The sequence below is a fragment of the Micromys minutus genome (assembly GCF_963924665.1).
Source record: "Micromys minutus genome assembly, chromosome: 5".
NCBI lineage: Eukaryota > Metazoa > Chordata > Mammalia > Rodentia > Muridae > Micromys > Micromys minutus.
This window is the reverse complement of record NC_137974.1, coordinates 18,566,759-18,583,731: the sequence shown is the minus strand read 5'-3', so window position 1 is coordinate 18,583,731 and position 16,973 is coordinate 18,566,759.

Sequence of the window (16,973 nt, the reverse complement as noted above, 5' to 3'; positions counted from 1 at the left end):
AGTGAGGTGTTTCTGCGTTAGTAGTCTGTCTTGGCACACATTGTTCAAAGAATCTTAAACATTTGTGTTTATAAATAGTTCTGAAATCCTGCTGCCTATATGATAACTTAGAATGTTAGAACTCTGTAAAACTTAAAGACAACAGAAAATATGAAAACTTCAAACAACAAATGCAGCAGACAAATACTTCAACAAACTCTTGGAAATTCAGAACCTCTTTTTCATATCCTTATTTTCAAAGTAGGCAAAATTAAAAATGACTTAATTAGTACCATTAAGTGAGAAAGTGATGGGAAATTGTTATCCATCAAATGTGATATAATATTCTGTACTTGTTACTCTTTCAAAACTAATATATTAAAATCAGCATATACTGAAGAAAACTCATTACTCAAAAATAGTTTCAATTGGACAAATGTGTGTCTCCAACTTTGTTGAACTGACAGTTTGTGTTGAACCTCATATACAATACTGTTGTTGTAACACAAGTGTTATTAGATCATAGCCACAAAATATTTAATGTGTTGTGCCTTCATGATGTAACAGAACATTCTCCAGGTAGGTAGTTGGGGAAAATAAAGGGATAAATCTCTAATTATTGCTGTTTAACTGTTTGTTATCATAGTTGGTCAATGCCTGGCAGGTACCAGCATTTTGTCACTTGGTTCAAACCAAGGGAGTGACAGATGTTAATAAGATCTCAGTTGCACGTGCAAACAAATCCAAATTTGAACATTCTTAGGAGGTTTTTTGTTAAGGCATGACAGATGATTTAAACAAATAAATAGCATGCAACAAAATGTCTTTATTGAAAGGAGTGGAAGTTATATTAATGCCACAGTTCACCATCAATTTACACATTTAAAAAAAGAAAAAAAATTAAAAAAAATTGCTAATCCAATAGTTAATTTGTTCTTACCAAAAATAAAGTTACTTTGTAAATAGCAGTTCACATTTTTCCACATTATAATGGAAAATAATGGGTAGGGGTGCATTGCTTATTGAAGTCATTTTTGTCGGTTTGTGAGGGGGTGTTTGATGACTTTGACAAAATAAATATCTAAACAATTATCCTTGTTACTGCTTTGCCAGTTCTACGTTATTTACAATTATTCAGCTCTTGCAATAAATGTTCTGAATTACTGACTGTGTTGTGCTTATTCTTTCTCAACATCCAAATTAATTATTCATCTCCTTCCCACTGTTTGGATAAGTCTATGTGAATAGAATTCAAGTTTAACTTATAAGTCAAGGTGGACTTATGGATTTTCAAAATTTCTGCAGTGAAAATATGATTTTAAATGAAAATTTTAGTTTTATGAAATGATTTTTTAAAAGAAATTTGTAGAGGAAATTAATTCATCTAACCCATGATTCCTATTTGTAAACTAAGTCAGAAGCTGGGCCATAACCACTAATTGATGGACAGAGCTTTATTTTTTTTTATTTTACATTACTTCCAGATAAGAAAGTAAGCATAGAATCCTCTACAATGGACTTAAGATATAGTCAAACATATGTCATGTATTCATGTTCATCATACAATAATTGAAGATATTTGTCTCTAGTTGGTGTGGACATCTGGATAAGGAATTTTGATTCTGTCCTTAGAAATCATTAATGGGCTATAAATAAGAAACAGGAATCAGAGACAACGCGAACACTTTGGTTTGTACCACCAGTTGAATGTTCCATAATAGCCCAAACTCTGATTAATCCAGATCTGTCTCTTCACTAATTTGAAGTACACTATTACTTCTGCTTTCTTTCACCACAAAACAGTGAATATATAAGACCCAAAGCCTACCTCCATTGTTAAGGAGTTTTCTCCAAGAAGACCACCCCTACTCCAGCAAGGCTCTGTCTCTTAATAGTGCCACTCCCTGTGTGCTAAGCTTGTGAACACAGGAGTCTATGGGGGTCATTCCTATCTAAAGTACCATATTCTACCCCTGACTGCTGTAGACTTGAAGCTACACAACAATGTAGAAATGTATTCACTCAAACTTCAAAAGTTCCATAATCTATATCAGTTTCACATTTGCTTAGAAGTCCAAAGTTCAAAGTCCTGAGATTCATGCAACTTCTTAAATCCCTTGTAAAATGAAAATTAAAAAGCAGAAAACATATTTATGCTATATATTGCCACAGGATATGCATTACCATTCCAGAAGAAAACCTAGTGAAGAAAAATTAGACAAAAGCAAGACCTAAAACCAGCTGAGAAACTCAAAACCATGTTACCATATCACCATGTATGATGTCAAAATGCTCTTCACATTTCCAACTCATTTTAGCTTTAATTACAGTAACAAACTTTTCTCTTTCTTTTTGGGTGGTTCTCCTCCTTGTTAGCAGCTCTCCTCCTCAGGTAACTCAGGGCTCTGGCACTTCCAACATCTTGAGATTTCCAACTCAATCCAAGCTTCACCATTATAGGTTCACATAGTGGCATCTCTGAGCCTCCACTGAGGGCCACCTATGCCACACATCTGGTTGGCCTCAGTGGCTTTCCTTTGTCATGAAGGGCTATTCCATAGCTTATTTTTTTCCATCTTTGATTCTAAAGCCACATGGCCAAAGCTATCACGTTTTGCTCCTTGATGGGACTGTAACATGGCCTCCTCTTGGTGGTGGAATTAAAGGTGTAGACCACTACATCTTTCTCTGAACTTTCTTTAATTCATTTTCACTTTCTCTTTCCCTTTTCTTTAATTCATTTTCATAAAGTGGAATCTTACCTGTGTGGTAGGATGTAGCTCCATTCCATTTTCTGGTGCCCCTTTTTCCTTAGAGGGTACATTTTTTTATTTTACCTTGCTCTGCCTTCTCCTTTTCATCATAGATTTACATAGTAGTAAATAGCAATAACTACAGGACATAGTCTGAACTCTGATGATTTGACATTTTTTTCTTCCAATAGAATTTATACAAAACTCCTCATTTTATCCTGAGTTAAACTTTTCTGACAAGAGCCAAATAAGCCACATTCTTCACCAAAGTATCAAAAGCACAGTCTTTAGGCAACATACTAATTATTTTCTGTGACCCAGGACCTCACAATTCAAATCACCCTTAGCAACACTGTATTTCATGAGCCTATTAGTAGGCTCTTTAAGCCAAGTTTAAAGCATTTCACTGCTTCCCTAAACCAATGTTCTAATGTTTACGTTCCTGTAAACAAAAACATTAGGCCTAGCACAACATTACCCCAGTTCCTTATGCTAACTTCAGTATCAGTTAGCATTTCTTTTGATTTGAAGGGACAGCATGATCAAGGCAATGCTATAAAGAAAACATTTAATTTGTGACTGGCTTAGAGTTTCATAGGTTTGGTCTGTTACCATCATGGTGAGAAGTAGGGTGATACACAAATATGATGCTGGAGAAGGAGCTAAGATTTCTACATCTGCATCCATAGGCAACAAGAAAAGAATGAAATCTTCTAGGCCTGCCTTGAACCTCTGAGACCTCAAAGCTTTCCAGTGACACACTTTCTCCAACAAGACAATACCTACTCTAACAAGGGCATGCTTCCTAACAGGGCTACTACATATAGACAAAATATTCAAACTCCATGGAACTTATTCTTTCTTATTCAAACCACCCCGTAGAACATAGACTCCTTACATGGACTTCAAGTTAAGCCAGACATTGGATGGCCACTGAACCACAAGTTCTGAGACACCATTACCCAAACACATCTTGCTGGCAGGACACATTGTAGATCAAGGTTATTCTGGTTGTATTGAAACAGGTTTCTCTTTTGCATAGCATTCAGAGTACCTTCCAGTGACAAAGGGACTAGAATGTAGGGTTGGAGGCTCCAGGTAAGCATCAGTTTGACCTTCCTAATGTTCAGTGACCTGTGTTGATGTTGTCCTTGGGAATAAGGACTCACTGTTCTCTCTCCTACAACTAACCTTGGTTGTTTGTAAACTTCCACTTGGCACCTTCAGTCAACAGTGCAACCAAACACAATCCAGTCCTACAACTAGACATGTTGCTTGGGCACAGAAGATGACTAGTTTAGATTCTGTATCCTCCATTGCTAGAAGTCCTTACTAAGATCTCAGTCAGACATTCCAGGAAATTTTTATACCACCCTCAACGTGCACCCAGTTGCAGCTGAGTAGACATCACACACAAAGGTGAATAATTGACACAACAAAATGTTAATAATGATAATTTCTTTTTCAAAAGCGTCCATGCCACTCTACTGTGTAGACAATGTTAAGAATCATTCTCTTAGAAGTAAAAATCATTAAGTAGAAAAGCACACCTAGATAATGTGGAAAATAATACTCATTTAAGTGTCCTTACCAAATGTTACAGTTGTTATCTTATTAGTTTTATAAGTCAGATATAGAACTAACGTTCATAGGACTAAATGTGACCTAATTAATAATCATTTTTACACACACAACATAAAATATGCATACAGAGTGGCCATTCATTAATAGCCAACTGAGTAGCTTTGCTGCACTCACACTATTCAGCAAATCTCATTCAGGATCCCATCTTCCCCTAGCTGTAACAAGGAAGGCAGCTGAGGCGCTAAGCTGTTTCAGTATTTATTAAATTGCTGGCAGGAAGCCAAGAGTGGCTAATTATTATTAGTGAGAAGCTTTGGTGGTGAGGGATGAAAAGAATGCTTTGTGATCTCAATTTTAATGTGGATGCAGTGTGCTACTTTGTATGAGGGCAAACTCAACTGTGAAAAGGAAGAATGGAATTGTGAGCAGAGAAAATGCTTCATTGTTCTGTTTTGTTTCTAGTAGAGTTCATCTTCCCTCCCTAAAGAAATCTCCTTCATTGGTTCTTGTCAGGGAAACCACTTTAAAATTTGATGAACATTCTTAAAGGCACAGTGATTATATACTAAATGTTCTACATATTTTTCTCTTTACACAAGTTTTGTGTGACTACGTGTGTGTGTGTGTGTTTGCATTTAATACCAAAAGTTAGTATTTAAAAATAAATAACCTGTCCTTCAGTATTAATCTATAATTTTATACTAAAATACGTTTGTCATAATTCTTTCTTATCCACATTCAGTTCATTAAAAGTATATATTAGTAAACATTTTTGAAACATAGTGACTTTTTGTTATCTTGATACCACAATGATGTATTCTTAAGCATTAAACTGTGTGTTTTCAGCTTTCTAATTTTTTAGTCATTTGTTTTAATCCACAAATTAGCAGGTATCAGTTATTTTGATTTCTGAATAATCAGAACTTAATCATGGCAGGCATCAAGTCAATACACACTATACACTCTATGATTGAGAGAATGAATCACTTTTCCCCAAGTCATCATATGTATATACCTTGTGTATACAGTCTAGGAACATCATGTTATCTTAGTTAAGCAACCACTTAGCTTTCTCTGTATAACACATTCCCAATAACAGTAAATATAGTAATCTTTAAGGTAAGGAGAAAGGAAAACTGTGATAGACATTATCATTTGTGAAAATCTAAAATATTCTTTTAAACATAGGTATAGTCATCTATTTGTTTTCATATGTGTTCAATTTGTCAATGGACAATATGTGTCCCAAGACAAAAATATAAACTTACTTGAGACATTATATCAAAAAGTATACTGTGTGTGTATGTGTGTGTGTGTGTGTGTGTGTGTGTGTGAGTGTGTGTGTGTCTTTGTCTGTGTCATCTGCTCCAACTTAATAATCTAAAGCTTACATCACACAAAGAACCCTAAATAATATTACTAGGAGAATTCACCAACTCACTATCAGCAATTGAGTGTCCATCCAGACAAAATTAAAGAGAGAAATAGCAAAACTATTAGGCATTATAGATCAAATGGCTCTAACTGATACCTTTAGAATATTTAACCTAAACACAAAATAATATATTTTCTTCTAAGTACCTCATGTATTCTTCTCCAAAATTGATCAGATAGTCAGCCATGGGTATCTTATCAAATTAAAATTGATAAAAGCTGAACTTCAACAACAGCAGGAACATCAGAAATCCTACACAGTCATAGAAACTGGTCATGTCTCTACTCAATGATATCTATATCAGGAACAAAATAATGAAAAAAAAATTCCAGAGTTCAATGAAAATAAAAGTACAACATACCTAAATTTATGGGACACAATAAAACAGCACTAAGAAGAAATGTCACAGCACAAAGTGCCTCCATAGAGAAGATAGAAGGTCATAACAGCTATTTAAAAGTGCAACTGAAAGCTTTAGAAAGAAGAATATGAAGAAAAGAAGAATAAGGAGAAGAAGAAAAAGAGGCAAACACATAGTCTCTGCCAGAACCATACTAATAGAAAAAAGAATGCTTGCATCTAACCATCAGCCTGAACATGAGGACCCCAAACGGAGAAGCTAGAGAAAGGACTGAAGAAGCTGAAAGAGTTGGAAACCGCATGGGAAGAACAAAACTAACAACTAACCAAACCCACCACAGCTCCCAGGGACTAAAACACCAACCAATGAGTTGGCATGAAGAGACGTATAGCTGCAGGTGATATGCAGCAAAGGATAGCATTCTTTCCCAGTAGAAGGGAATGCCAAGGCGCTGAGGTGGGAGAGGGTGGTTGGGAGACAGAGCATATTCATAGAGACAATGGGTGGGGGAGGGGGGTGGGATTAGGACAAAAGGGATAACATTCAAAATGTAAATACAGAGAATATCCAATAAACAAACAGCTGGTGTCTGCAAGTAGTGGGGAGCAATGTGGAGCCTCTGAGATAAAGATAACCTGCAATGCTATATGCCCCTAATTGTGCCAGCACTAGTGTGGGATAAAAGGTTACACATTTTAATATTTACTGCAATAGTCTACATTTGTAAGAATGCAAATAGATTCATATTTATCACCCTGTAAAAACTTCTAGTCCAACTTGATCAAGGACCTCAAAATAAAGTAGGCTACACTAAATCTTATGGAAGAGAAAGTTGAAAGTACCATTGAATGCATTGATACAGGACACAAGTTACTGAATGGAACATCAGTGGCTCAGGCTCTAAGAACAACCATTAATGAATGGGACCATATCAAACTGAAAAGCTTCTTCAAGGCAAAAGACAGTGACAATAGGACAAAACAGCAGCCTAAAGAGTAGGGAAGGGTCTTCACCAACCCTACATCTGACAAAGTGTTAATATCAAAATGCATAAAGAAGTTTATAATATAGATACCAGCAACACAAATAGCCCTTAAAAATGGGCTACAGAACTAAACAGATTTCTCAATAAAGGAATCTCAAATGACTGAGAAACACATAAAGAAATGTTAAAATCTTTAGTCACCAAGGAAATGCAAATCTAAACAACTCAGAGGTTCCATTTTATAACCATCAAAATTGCTAGGATCTAAAATTCAGGAGAAAGTACATACTAGTTAGGATATGGAACATTTTCACATTGCTGGTGGGAGTACAAACTTCTATAACAACTTTGGAAATCAATAAATAATATTGGTGGTTTTTCAGAAAACTAGAAATACTTCTACCTGAAAACCCTGCTATACAGCTTCTGGGCATATACCCAACAGATGCTCCAATATTCCACTAGGTCCCCTGCTCAACTCTGTTTATAGCAGCTTTATTTGTAATAGTCAAAAAATGGAAAGAACCTAGGTGTCCCTCAACTGAAAAACGTGATATAGAAAATGTGCTGCATCTACATAATGGAATTGTAATTCAGCTATTAAAAACAAAGACATGATGAACTTTGCAGGAAAATTGAGGGATCTAAAAAATATTCTCCTGAATTAACCAAGTCCCAAGATGACATGCCCAGTATGTAGTCACCTATACGTTGGCATTAGTTATAAATACAGGGTACCCATGTTATACTCCACAGACACAAAGAAGGTATACAGAAAAAAAATAGCACAAGGGTGCTTGACTTTCTATGAGAAGGGGGAAAGTAGCCATAAAAGGCAAATGGAGGGAGGGAACTGAATATGAGTGGGGTTGGGGAGGGAAATAACTGGTTTAGGATCTGGAGTGTGGAGGCACAGGATCGATGGCCATGAGAATGAATAGAAATTTGCAACCTATTTGGGGTGACAAGGTGGAGGGTATCTCCTGAATGATACAGAGAGCACCTTCATCAGAGCCAGGGGAAGGGTAGGGAGGATGGGAGTTAGAAAAAGGAGATAACATTTGAAATGGAAATGCAGAGAATATTCAAAAAGAAAAAAAAGAAAGAAAGAGAAAAAGGAAGGAAGGAAGGAAGAAAGAAAGAAAGGATAAAGAAAGAAAGAAAGAAAAAACACAAGAAACCATGCTAAAACATTATGAGACAAGGGATTTCCAAAAGAGTTTGTTTCCTGTTGACCATCTCCTATGGACATCTGGCCTGTCAAACATAGTTAAAGAGTCTGGAGTCCTGTGAGAGCTCTGAATGTCCATGGAAGAGATAAAAACAAACTCAAAACAAAACAAAAAAGTAAAGCCAACCATTTATATTTAAAACAAAACAAAAGAGTCTGTCATCCCTTGTGAGTCAAAATGTCAATCACTCTCTAGTGGAATACAGGACATTTAAGAATATTAGGAAATATAAATTGGTTTTAAATGTTAAAGAAAAACCAAACCAACCCCCCCCCAAAAAAAACAACAACCAAACCACTCAATAACTACAGTAACAAAACCTCAAAGTCTCAACTTTTAGTTAGTATAAAAGTATAGGTTGATTTGGGAAGCGTTAGTCAGAGAACAGATTTCATCAAACCCAATATATAAAATTCTCAAAAAAACTAATTAAAAATAAATACATGTCGATTGGGTATCACCACTTCACAGAAAAGAAAATAAGTTTAAACAAATGAAATAATGATCCTCACGTTAACAGTTGCTGTACCAGACTTTGGTGCTGACTGTAGGGAAGAGGCTTTAATGTTGAACAAATTAAACATTATGAAAAATTAAAACACACTTTGTTTTGGGACTGAATAACAAATCACCACGTTTAATACGACAGAAAATGATTCATTAGCTATCTCTGAAATGAATATTTCCTTTTTAGGTAAAGATTAGTGTGAACAATGGATATAACATTTAATGTATAATCCAACTCTTATATTAAATGCATACATATATACTATATATGTATGTGTATACACCTCTCACTCACTGTGTGTGTACATGTTTATATTTATACATGTATGTGCATGTAAGTATATAAAACAGTTGAGTTGTTTAGGATTCAGAAAAAACAAAACAGTGTAAAATGAGACACATTTATAGTGAGTATAGCCTAAATTGCATTTTTATAGTGCTACTGAAATCTCTAATGTTACATAAAAGTGGTCAATTTTTTTTATCTGCTCTTGGTATGTCCAGGATTTTTACCACCATTATACACTAATTAAAATTAAATACAAGAGCAGAGCCTGGCCCAACAACCAGCCGGAAAGGCGGCTCGAACAGGCTGAGCAACTGTGACTGGGAACAGATCTTAGGAACTTCTGTTCCCACCCGGAGACAACTTCAGGACACAGAGCAGAGCCTGGCCCAACAGCCAGCCGGAAAGGCGGCTCAAACAGGCTGAGCAACTGTGACCGGGAATAGATCTTAGGAACTTCTGTTCCCACTCGGAGACGACTTCAGGACACAGAGCAGAGCCTGGCCCACCTGCCAGCTGGAAAAGTGGCTCGGAGAGGCTGAGCATCTGTGACCAGGAACAGATCTTAGGAACGTCTGTTCCCACCCGGAGGTGACTTCAGTACGCAGAGCAGAGCCTGGCCCAGCTGCCACCCGGAACCTGGGCTGCCGGGGAGTAGACAGATCTCTGCGGAGTGCACACGGAAAGTGTACCAGGGACACAGACCAGATACAAGGGAAAGGCAAGAACATATCACTGACAACAAAATGGCAAGAGGAAAGAGAAAGAGTATATCCCAAGGAAACCAAGACAATCTAGCAACACCAGAACCCAGCTCTCCGATAGTAGCAAACATCGGAATTCCAAACACTCCAGAGAAAGAAGACACAGACCTGAAATCATGCCTCAAGACGCTGATAGAGTTACTTAAACAAGAAAGGGAGGAAAAGCAAAAAGATTCAGAAGCTTTTAAAGAAGAAACAAGAAAAACACTCAAAGAACTCAAAGAACGAGACGAAAACAGAACCAAAGAAATAAAGGAATGGAAGAGGGAAATTAAAACAGAAATTGACACAATAAAGAAAGTGCTAAAAGAGATAACCCTAGAGTCAGAACACCAAAAAAAGAAATCAGGAGTCACAGAAGCAAGCATTTTCAACAGATTACAAGAGATCGAGGAGAGAATCTTGGGGGCAGAAGACAACATTGCAAACATAGACAAAACAGCCAGAGAAGATGCAAAAAACAAAAAGCTCCTAACCCAAAATGTCCAGGAAATACAAGACACAATGAGAAGACCGAACCTAAGGATAATAGGAATAGAAGAGGGAGAAGAGTATCAACTAAGAGGCACAGTAAATATCTTTAACAAAATCATAGAAGAAAACTTCCCTACCCTCAAGAATGAGATGACCACGAGCATAAAAGAAGCCTTCAGAACTCCAAATAGGTTGGACCAGAAAAGAAATACCTCCCAACACATAATAGTAAAAACATCAAGTGCCCAAAGTAAAGAAAGAATACTAAAAGCAGTAAGGGAAAAAGGTCAGGTAACATATAAAGGCAGACCAATCAGACTCACACCTGATTTCTCAACAGAGACTATGAAAGCTAGAAGAGCCTGGACAGACATCATGCACTCCTTAAGAGAGCACGAGTGCCAGCCCAAGCTGCTATACCCAGCAAAACTATCAATCACCATCGATGGTGAGACAAAGATATTTCAAGACAAATCAAAATTCACACAATATCTGACCAAAAACCCAGCACTACAACGAATTATAGGTGGAAAACCCAATACAAGGAGGGAAAATACAGCCTAGTAAAAACAAGAAAACTCCTAAACAAGAAAACTAAAAGAAGAAAAAAACACAGACACAACTCAACCCAAAAAAGCAAAAATGGCAGGAAACAGAAACAATTACTCCTTGATATCTATTAACATAAATGGTCTCAACTCCCCAATAAAGAGACATAGACTATCAGACTGGATACATAAACAAAATCCAGCCTTTTGCTGCATAAAGGAAACTCATCTCAGAAACAGAGACAGACACTATCTCAGAGTAAAAGGGTGGGAAAAAAACTTCCAAGCAAACAGCTCCAAGAAGCAAGCTGGAGTGGCTATTCTAATATCGAATAAAGTAAATTTCCAACCAAAAGTTATCAAAAAAGATAAAGAAGGACACTTTTTACTCATTACCGGGGAAATCTGTCAGGAGAAACTTTCAATCCTTAACATATATGCTCCAAATAAAAAATCACCCACATTCATAAAAGAAACTCTACTAAAGCTCAAAAAATACATTTCACCCCACACAATAATAGTGGGAGACTTTAATACCCCACTCTCACCAATGGACAGATCAGGGAAACAGAAACTGAACAAGGACACTGCAAAACTAGCAGAGACTTTGAACCAACTAGAATTAATAGATATATACAGAACATACTATCTTAAAGTAAAAGAATACACCTTCTTCTCACCACCCCATGGCACCTTCTCGAAAATTGACCACATAATTGGACACAGAATGAGCCTTCATCGATATAAGAAGATTGAAATACTCCCATGCATTCTCTCAGATCACCATGGTCTACGGCTGGTCTTTAACAACAACAAAGACAACAAAATGCCCACATACACATGGAAACTAAACAACGCTCTGTTAAAGGATAGCAGGGTCAAAGAAGAAATAAAGAAAGAAATTAAGGACTTTCTAGAATTCAACGAAAATGATAACACAACATACCCAAACCTATGGGATGCAATGAAAGCAGTATTGAGAGGAAAACTCATTGCCTTAAGTGCTTCGAAGAAGAAACTGGAGAGAGCTCACATCAGCAACCTGACAGCACAGCTAAAAGCCCTGGAAGAAAAGGAAGCAGATATACCCAAAAAGAGTAGACGGCAAGAAATAATCAAAATTAGGGCAGAAATAGACCAAATAGAAACAAAAAAAAAAAACCATTGAAAAAATCAACAAAACAAAGAGTTGGTTCTTTGAGAAAATCAACAAGATTGATAAACCCCTAGCCAGACTAACTAAAGGGCAAAGAGAGAGTATCCAAATTAACAAAATCAAAAAGGAAAGTGGTGACATAACAACTGAACTAAGGAAATTCAAAAAATCATCAGATCCTACTACAAAAACTTATACTCCACAAAATTGAAAAATGTGGAGGAAATGGACGAATTCCTAGACAGATACAAGGTCGCAAAGTTTAACCAGGACCAAGTAAACCATCTAAATAACCCTATAACACCTAAAGAAATAGAAGAAGTCATCAAAAGCCTCCCAACCAAAAAAAGCCCAGGTCCAGACGGGTTCAGTGCAGAATATTATCAGACTTTTATTGAGGATATAACACCAATACTCGCCAAACTATTCCAAAAGATAGAATCAGATGGAATATTACCCAACTCATTTTTTGAGGCTACAATAACCCTCGTACCTAAGCCACACAAAGACCGTACAAGGAAAGAGAACTTCAGACCAATCTCACTTATGAACATTGATGCAAAAATACTCAACAAAATCCTTGCAAACCGAATCCAAGAACACATCAAAACCATCATTCATCATGACCAAGTAGGCTTCATCCCTGGGATGCAGGGATGGTTTAACATAAGGAAATCCATCAATGTAATCCACCATATAAACAAACTTAAAGACCAAAATCACATGGTCATCTCACTAGACGCTGAGAAAGCATTCGACAAAATCCAACACCCCTTCATGTTAAAAGTCCTGGAAAGAACAGGAATCCAAGGCCCATATTTAAACATAATAAAAGCAATATACAGCAAACCAACAGCCAACATCAAACTTAATGGCGAGAAACTTGAAGCAATCCCACTAAAATCAGGGACTGGACAAGGCTGCCCACTCTCTCCCTACCTATTCAACATAGTACTGGAAGTCCTGGCTGGAGCAATTAGACAGCAAAAGGAGATCAAGGGGATACAAATCGGAAAGGAAGAGATAAAAACATCACTCTTTGCCGATGACATGATAGTGTACTTGAGTGACCATTAAAATTCCACCAGAGAACTCCTACAGCTGATAAACAAGTTCAGCAAAGTGGCCGGATACAAAATTAACTCAAACAAATCAGTAGCCTTCCTATACTCAAAGGACAAACATGTGGAGAAAGAAATTAGGGAAAAGGTACCCTTCACAATTGTTACAAAATCTATGAAATACCTTGGTCTGACTCTAACTAAGGAAGTGAAGGACCTGTATGACAAGAACTTCAAACCTCTAAAGAAAGAAATTGAGGAGGATCTCAGAAAATGGAAAGATCTCCCATGTTCATGGATTGGAAAGATCAACATCTTAAAAATGGCCATCCTACCAAAAGCAATCTACAGATTCAATGCAATCCCCATCAAAATTCCAACCCAGTTCTTCATGGAATTGGAAAGATCAATGTGCAATTTCATATGGAATAACAAAAGACCTAGAATAGCGAAATCCATACTCAACAACAAAAAAACATCTGCGGGAATCAATATCCCTGACCTCAAGCTATATTACAAGGCAATTGTGCTGAAAACTGCATGGTACTGTTACAGAAATAGGCAAGTGGATCAATGGAATAGAATAGAAGATCCAGAAATGAGCCCTCATGTATATGGTCACCTGATTTTTGACAAAGGAGCAGTAAACATTCAATGGAAAAAGGACAGCCTATTCAACAAATGGTGCTGGTCCAACTGGCACTCAACATGCAAAAGAATGAAAATAGACCCTTTCTTATCTCCTTGTACAAAGCTCAAGTGTAAGTGGATTAAAGATCTCCACATTAAACCAGATACACTGGAACTATTAGATGAGATAGTAGGGAAAACCTTAGAACACATAGGCACAGGAGAAAATATCCTGAACAAAATACCAATGGCTCAAGCTCTAAGGTCAAAGATTAACAAATGGGACTTAATGAGATTGCAAAGTTTTTGTAAGGCTAAGGACATCGTCAAGAAAACAAAACGGCAACCAACAGAATGGGAAAAGATCTTTACCAACACCACATCAGATAGAGGCCTAATATCCCTGGTGTACAAGCAACTCAAAAAGCTAGACACCAGAGAATCAAATAACCCTATTAAAAAATGGGGTACAGAGCTAAACAAATCATTTTCAGTTGAGGAACACCGAATGGCCGAAAAACATCTGAGGAAGTGCTGGACATCCTTATCCATCAGGGAAATGCAAATCAAAACAACTCTAAGATTCTACCTCACACCAGTCAGATTGGCCAAGATCCAAATCTCAGATGACAGCAGATGCTGGCGAGGCTGTGGAGAAATAGGAACACTTCTCCACTGTTGGTGGGGTTGCAAGCTAATACAACCACTCTGGAAATCTGTCTGGCAATACCTCAGAAAATTGGATATAGTACTACCTGAAGACCCAGCTATTCCACTTCTGGGCATATACCCCAGAGACACTTTAATACTTTAATACACAACAAAGATATATGCACCACAATGTTCATAGCGGCTCTATTTATAATAGCCAGAAGCTGGAAGGAACCCAGATGTCCTTCAGAAGACGAATGGATACAAAAATTGTGGTACATATACACAATGGAATACTACTCAGCCACCAGAAACAATGACTTAACCAAATTCTTAAGAAAATGGCTGCATCTAGAGAAGATCATTCTGAGTGAGATAACCCAGTCACAAAAGAACAGACATAATATGCAGTCACTGATAGTGGGATGCTAACCCCAGAGGCTTGCACTCCCCCAGAAACAACTCACAGACTGTATGAAGTCCAAGAAATAAAGAAAACAAAAACTATACATATATTCACAAAACAAGAAGACTTTGACTATTTCCATGTTGCGTTTTGTTTTGCATGTACTTTATGCTTATTGCAATTAGTACGTTTTCAATGCATACTGTCAAGCCCTTGAAAAAAATCAAGTACTGACTAAAAAACATATTCTCATGGTTTTATGTAAAATTTATTTTAATGTCTGAAAAAACAGTACTGACAAAAATGTATAATTTTAAGCAAAAAATGTTTAAAATCTTTACATTTATCTTTGTTTTGCAAAATAAACTCGTTTAAAAAAAAAGATTTTCTGAATTAAACAAAACCAACAAACAAAAATGTACATAGAGAGAGAGAAAAAGAGAGAACTTTGTAAACCATAATACACAAACAAAAGGCCATTAAGGGGAAAATGCCCAAATAAACCATTATGCGATAATAAATATAAATCTACAAAAATACCACTGAACTTAAAAAAAAAATTAAATACATGTGGATTGGGTATTACCACTTCACATAGAAGAAAATAAGTTTAAACAAATGAAATGATATACAAATATATCATCTGTTTCTAACTTTAGAAAAACCTGGCAAGAAGCAAAGTAACTTACATATAACACTTCCATTGCCAATAAGTAGTAGTTCATTAAAATGATACTGAAACCAGCCTGCTAATTAACAATAGAAGTCCATTTTCTTCTCATGATGGACATGCATCCGCACTTGACACTAAGGCAGGATGCACACTCAAATGCCCAGAGTGGATTCCATGGCATCATAGAGAAAGCTGTATGCGAAGCTTCAAACATAAATGTTCTCTCTTTTTATATCACCAGTTTTGAACAAGGGCTTTCACATCCTACAGTTTTTGTTACTTGTAAATGAAGAAATACATTTTAATTTAATTTAATAAACAATAATCTGAGATTAGAGATATGAAACAGATTACTCACAATGTCAAAGCCACACCATTTAGTTTAATATTAGTCTTCATTTTGTTCTATGAAAAGTTGCCCATGTATTTAAAATGTGACTTCTCTGTAGTTTACAATTTATAGCTATAACTGTAGTTTAATATCATAATAAAAGCATAAAATACTTCATATAAATACTCGAGTAGTTATTTTTAAAACATTATATAAAACCATTACTTCATTAAGACAATTAATTCAACTTAGTATGCTTTAATTCTTATATTGCATTTTAACCTTCAATAATTTGTCATTTTATAAAAGCTAAAATAATTTTATCCCAAATACAGAGGAAATACATGTGTATATGTCCACAACAGTCAATGTGGTAGAGATTTTTATCAATGTTGTAATGTATAGAGAAAATTTAATCTAGAAATATGGCTTCTCAGACAAAGGATAACATCCAAAGTCTTTCTATTCTATATGATCTGGCTGTAATACAGACATGGCCTTTGTATACAACTTTAATCCCTAACAATGAAGGAATGGATAGTATATAGAAGGAACGAGCCATTGAGGGACAGACCAAAGTGATGAATCACAGAAAGATTTGACAGAATGAGTCAGAGCCAACTCTCCTGATGACAGGAAAGGGAGAGAGGTGTGTGTATGGCATGAGGATATTGAATTCTTACTGTGTTCCTTAGATAGAGACAGATTGCAGAGAGAATAAGCTGGACACAGATGAAGATAGAATGAGCCAGAGAATGAGAAGGAGCCAGAAACAAAAACATATTCCTAAAGCAGAGAAATCCAGAGAGAAGCCAAAGAGAAGCTGGTTTAAATTAGTTTCAGCACAAAAGAGCCGAGTCGATCAAACTAGCCAGAGTTCAGGAAGAGCTAGAAAAAAAGGGAGAATCTATTCAGCAGAAAGCCTCCAATACGGCTCTGACATCTTCAAAGTAAAAGATTCATGGACAATGATGAACAAATGCCTATTAGTATGTTCCTTAAAATGTTAATCCCAGAGTCATTCCAAATTTTATACATACATACAGAATAACAGAATTATTTATATACATGCACATATGTCTACTGTACATACTTAACAACTTGTATCTGTGTCATATTTGGTATAGTTATGTACTTCAAGAATTTTAAAAATGATT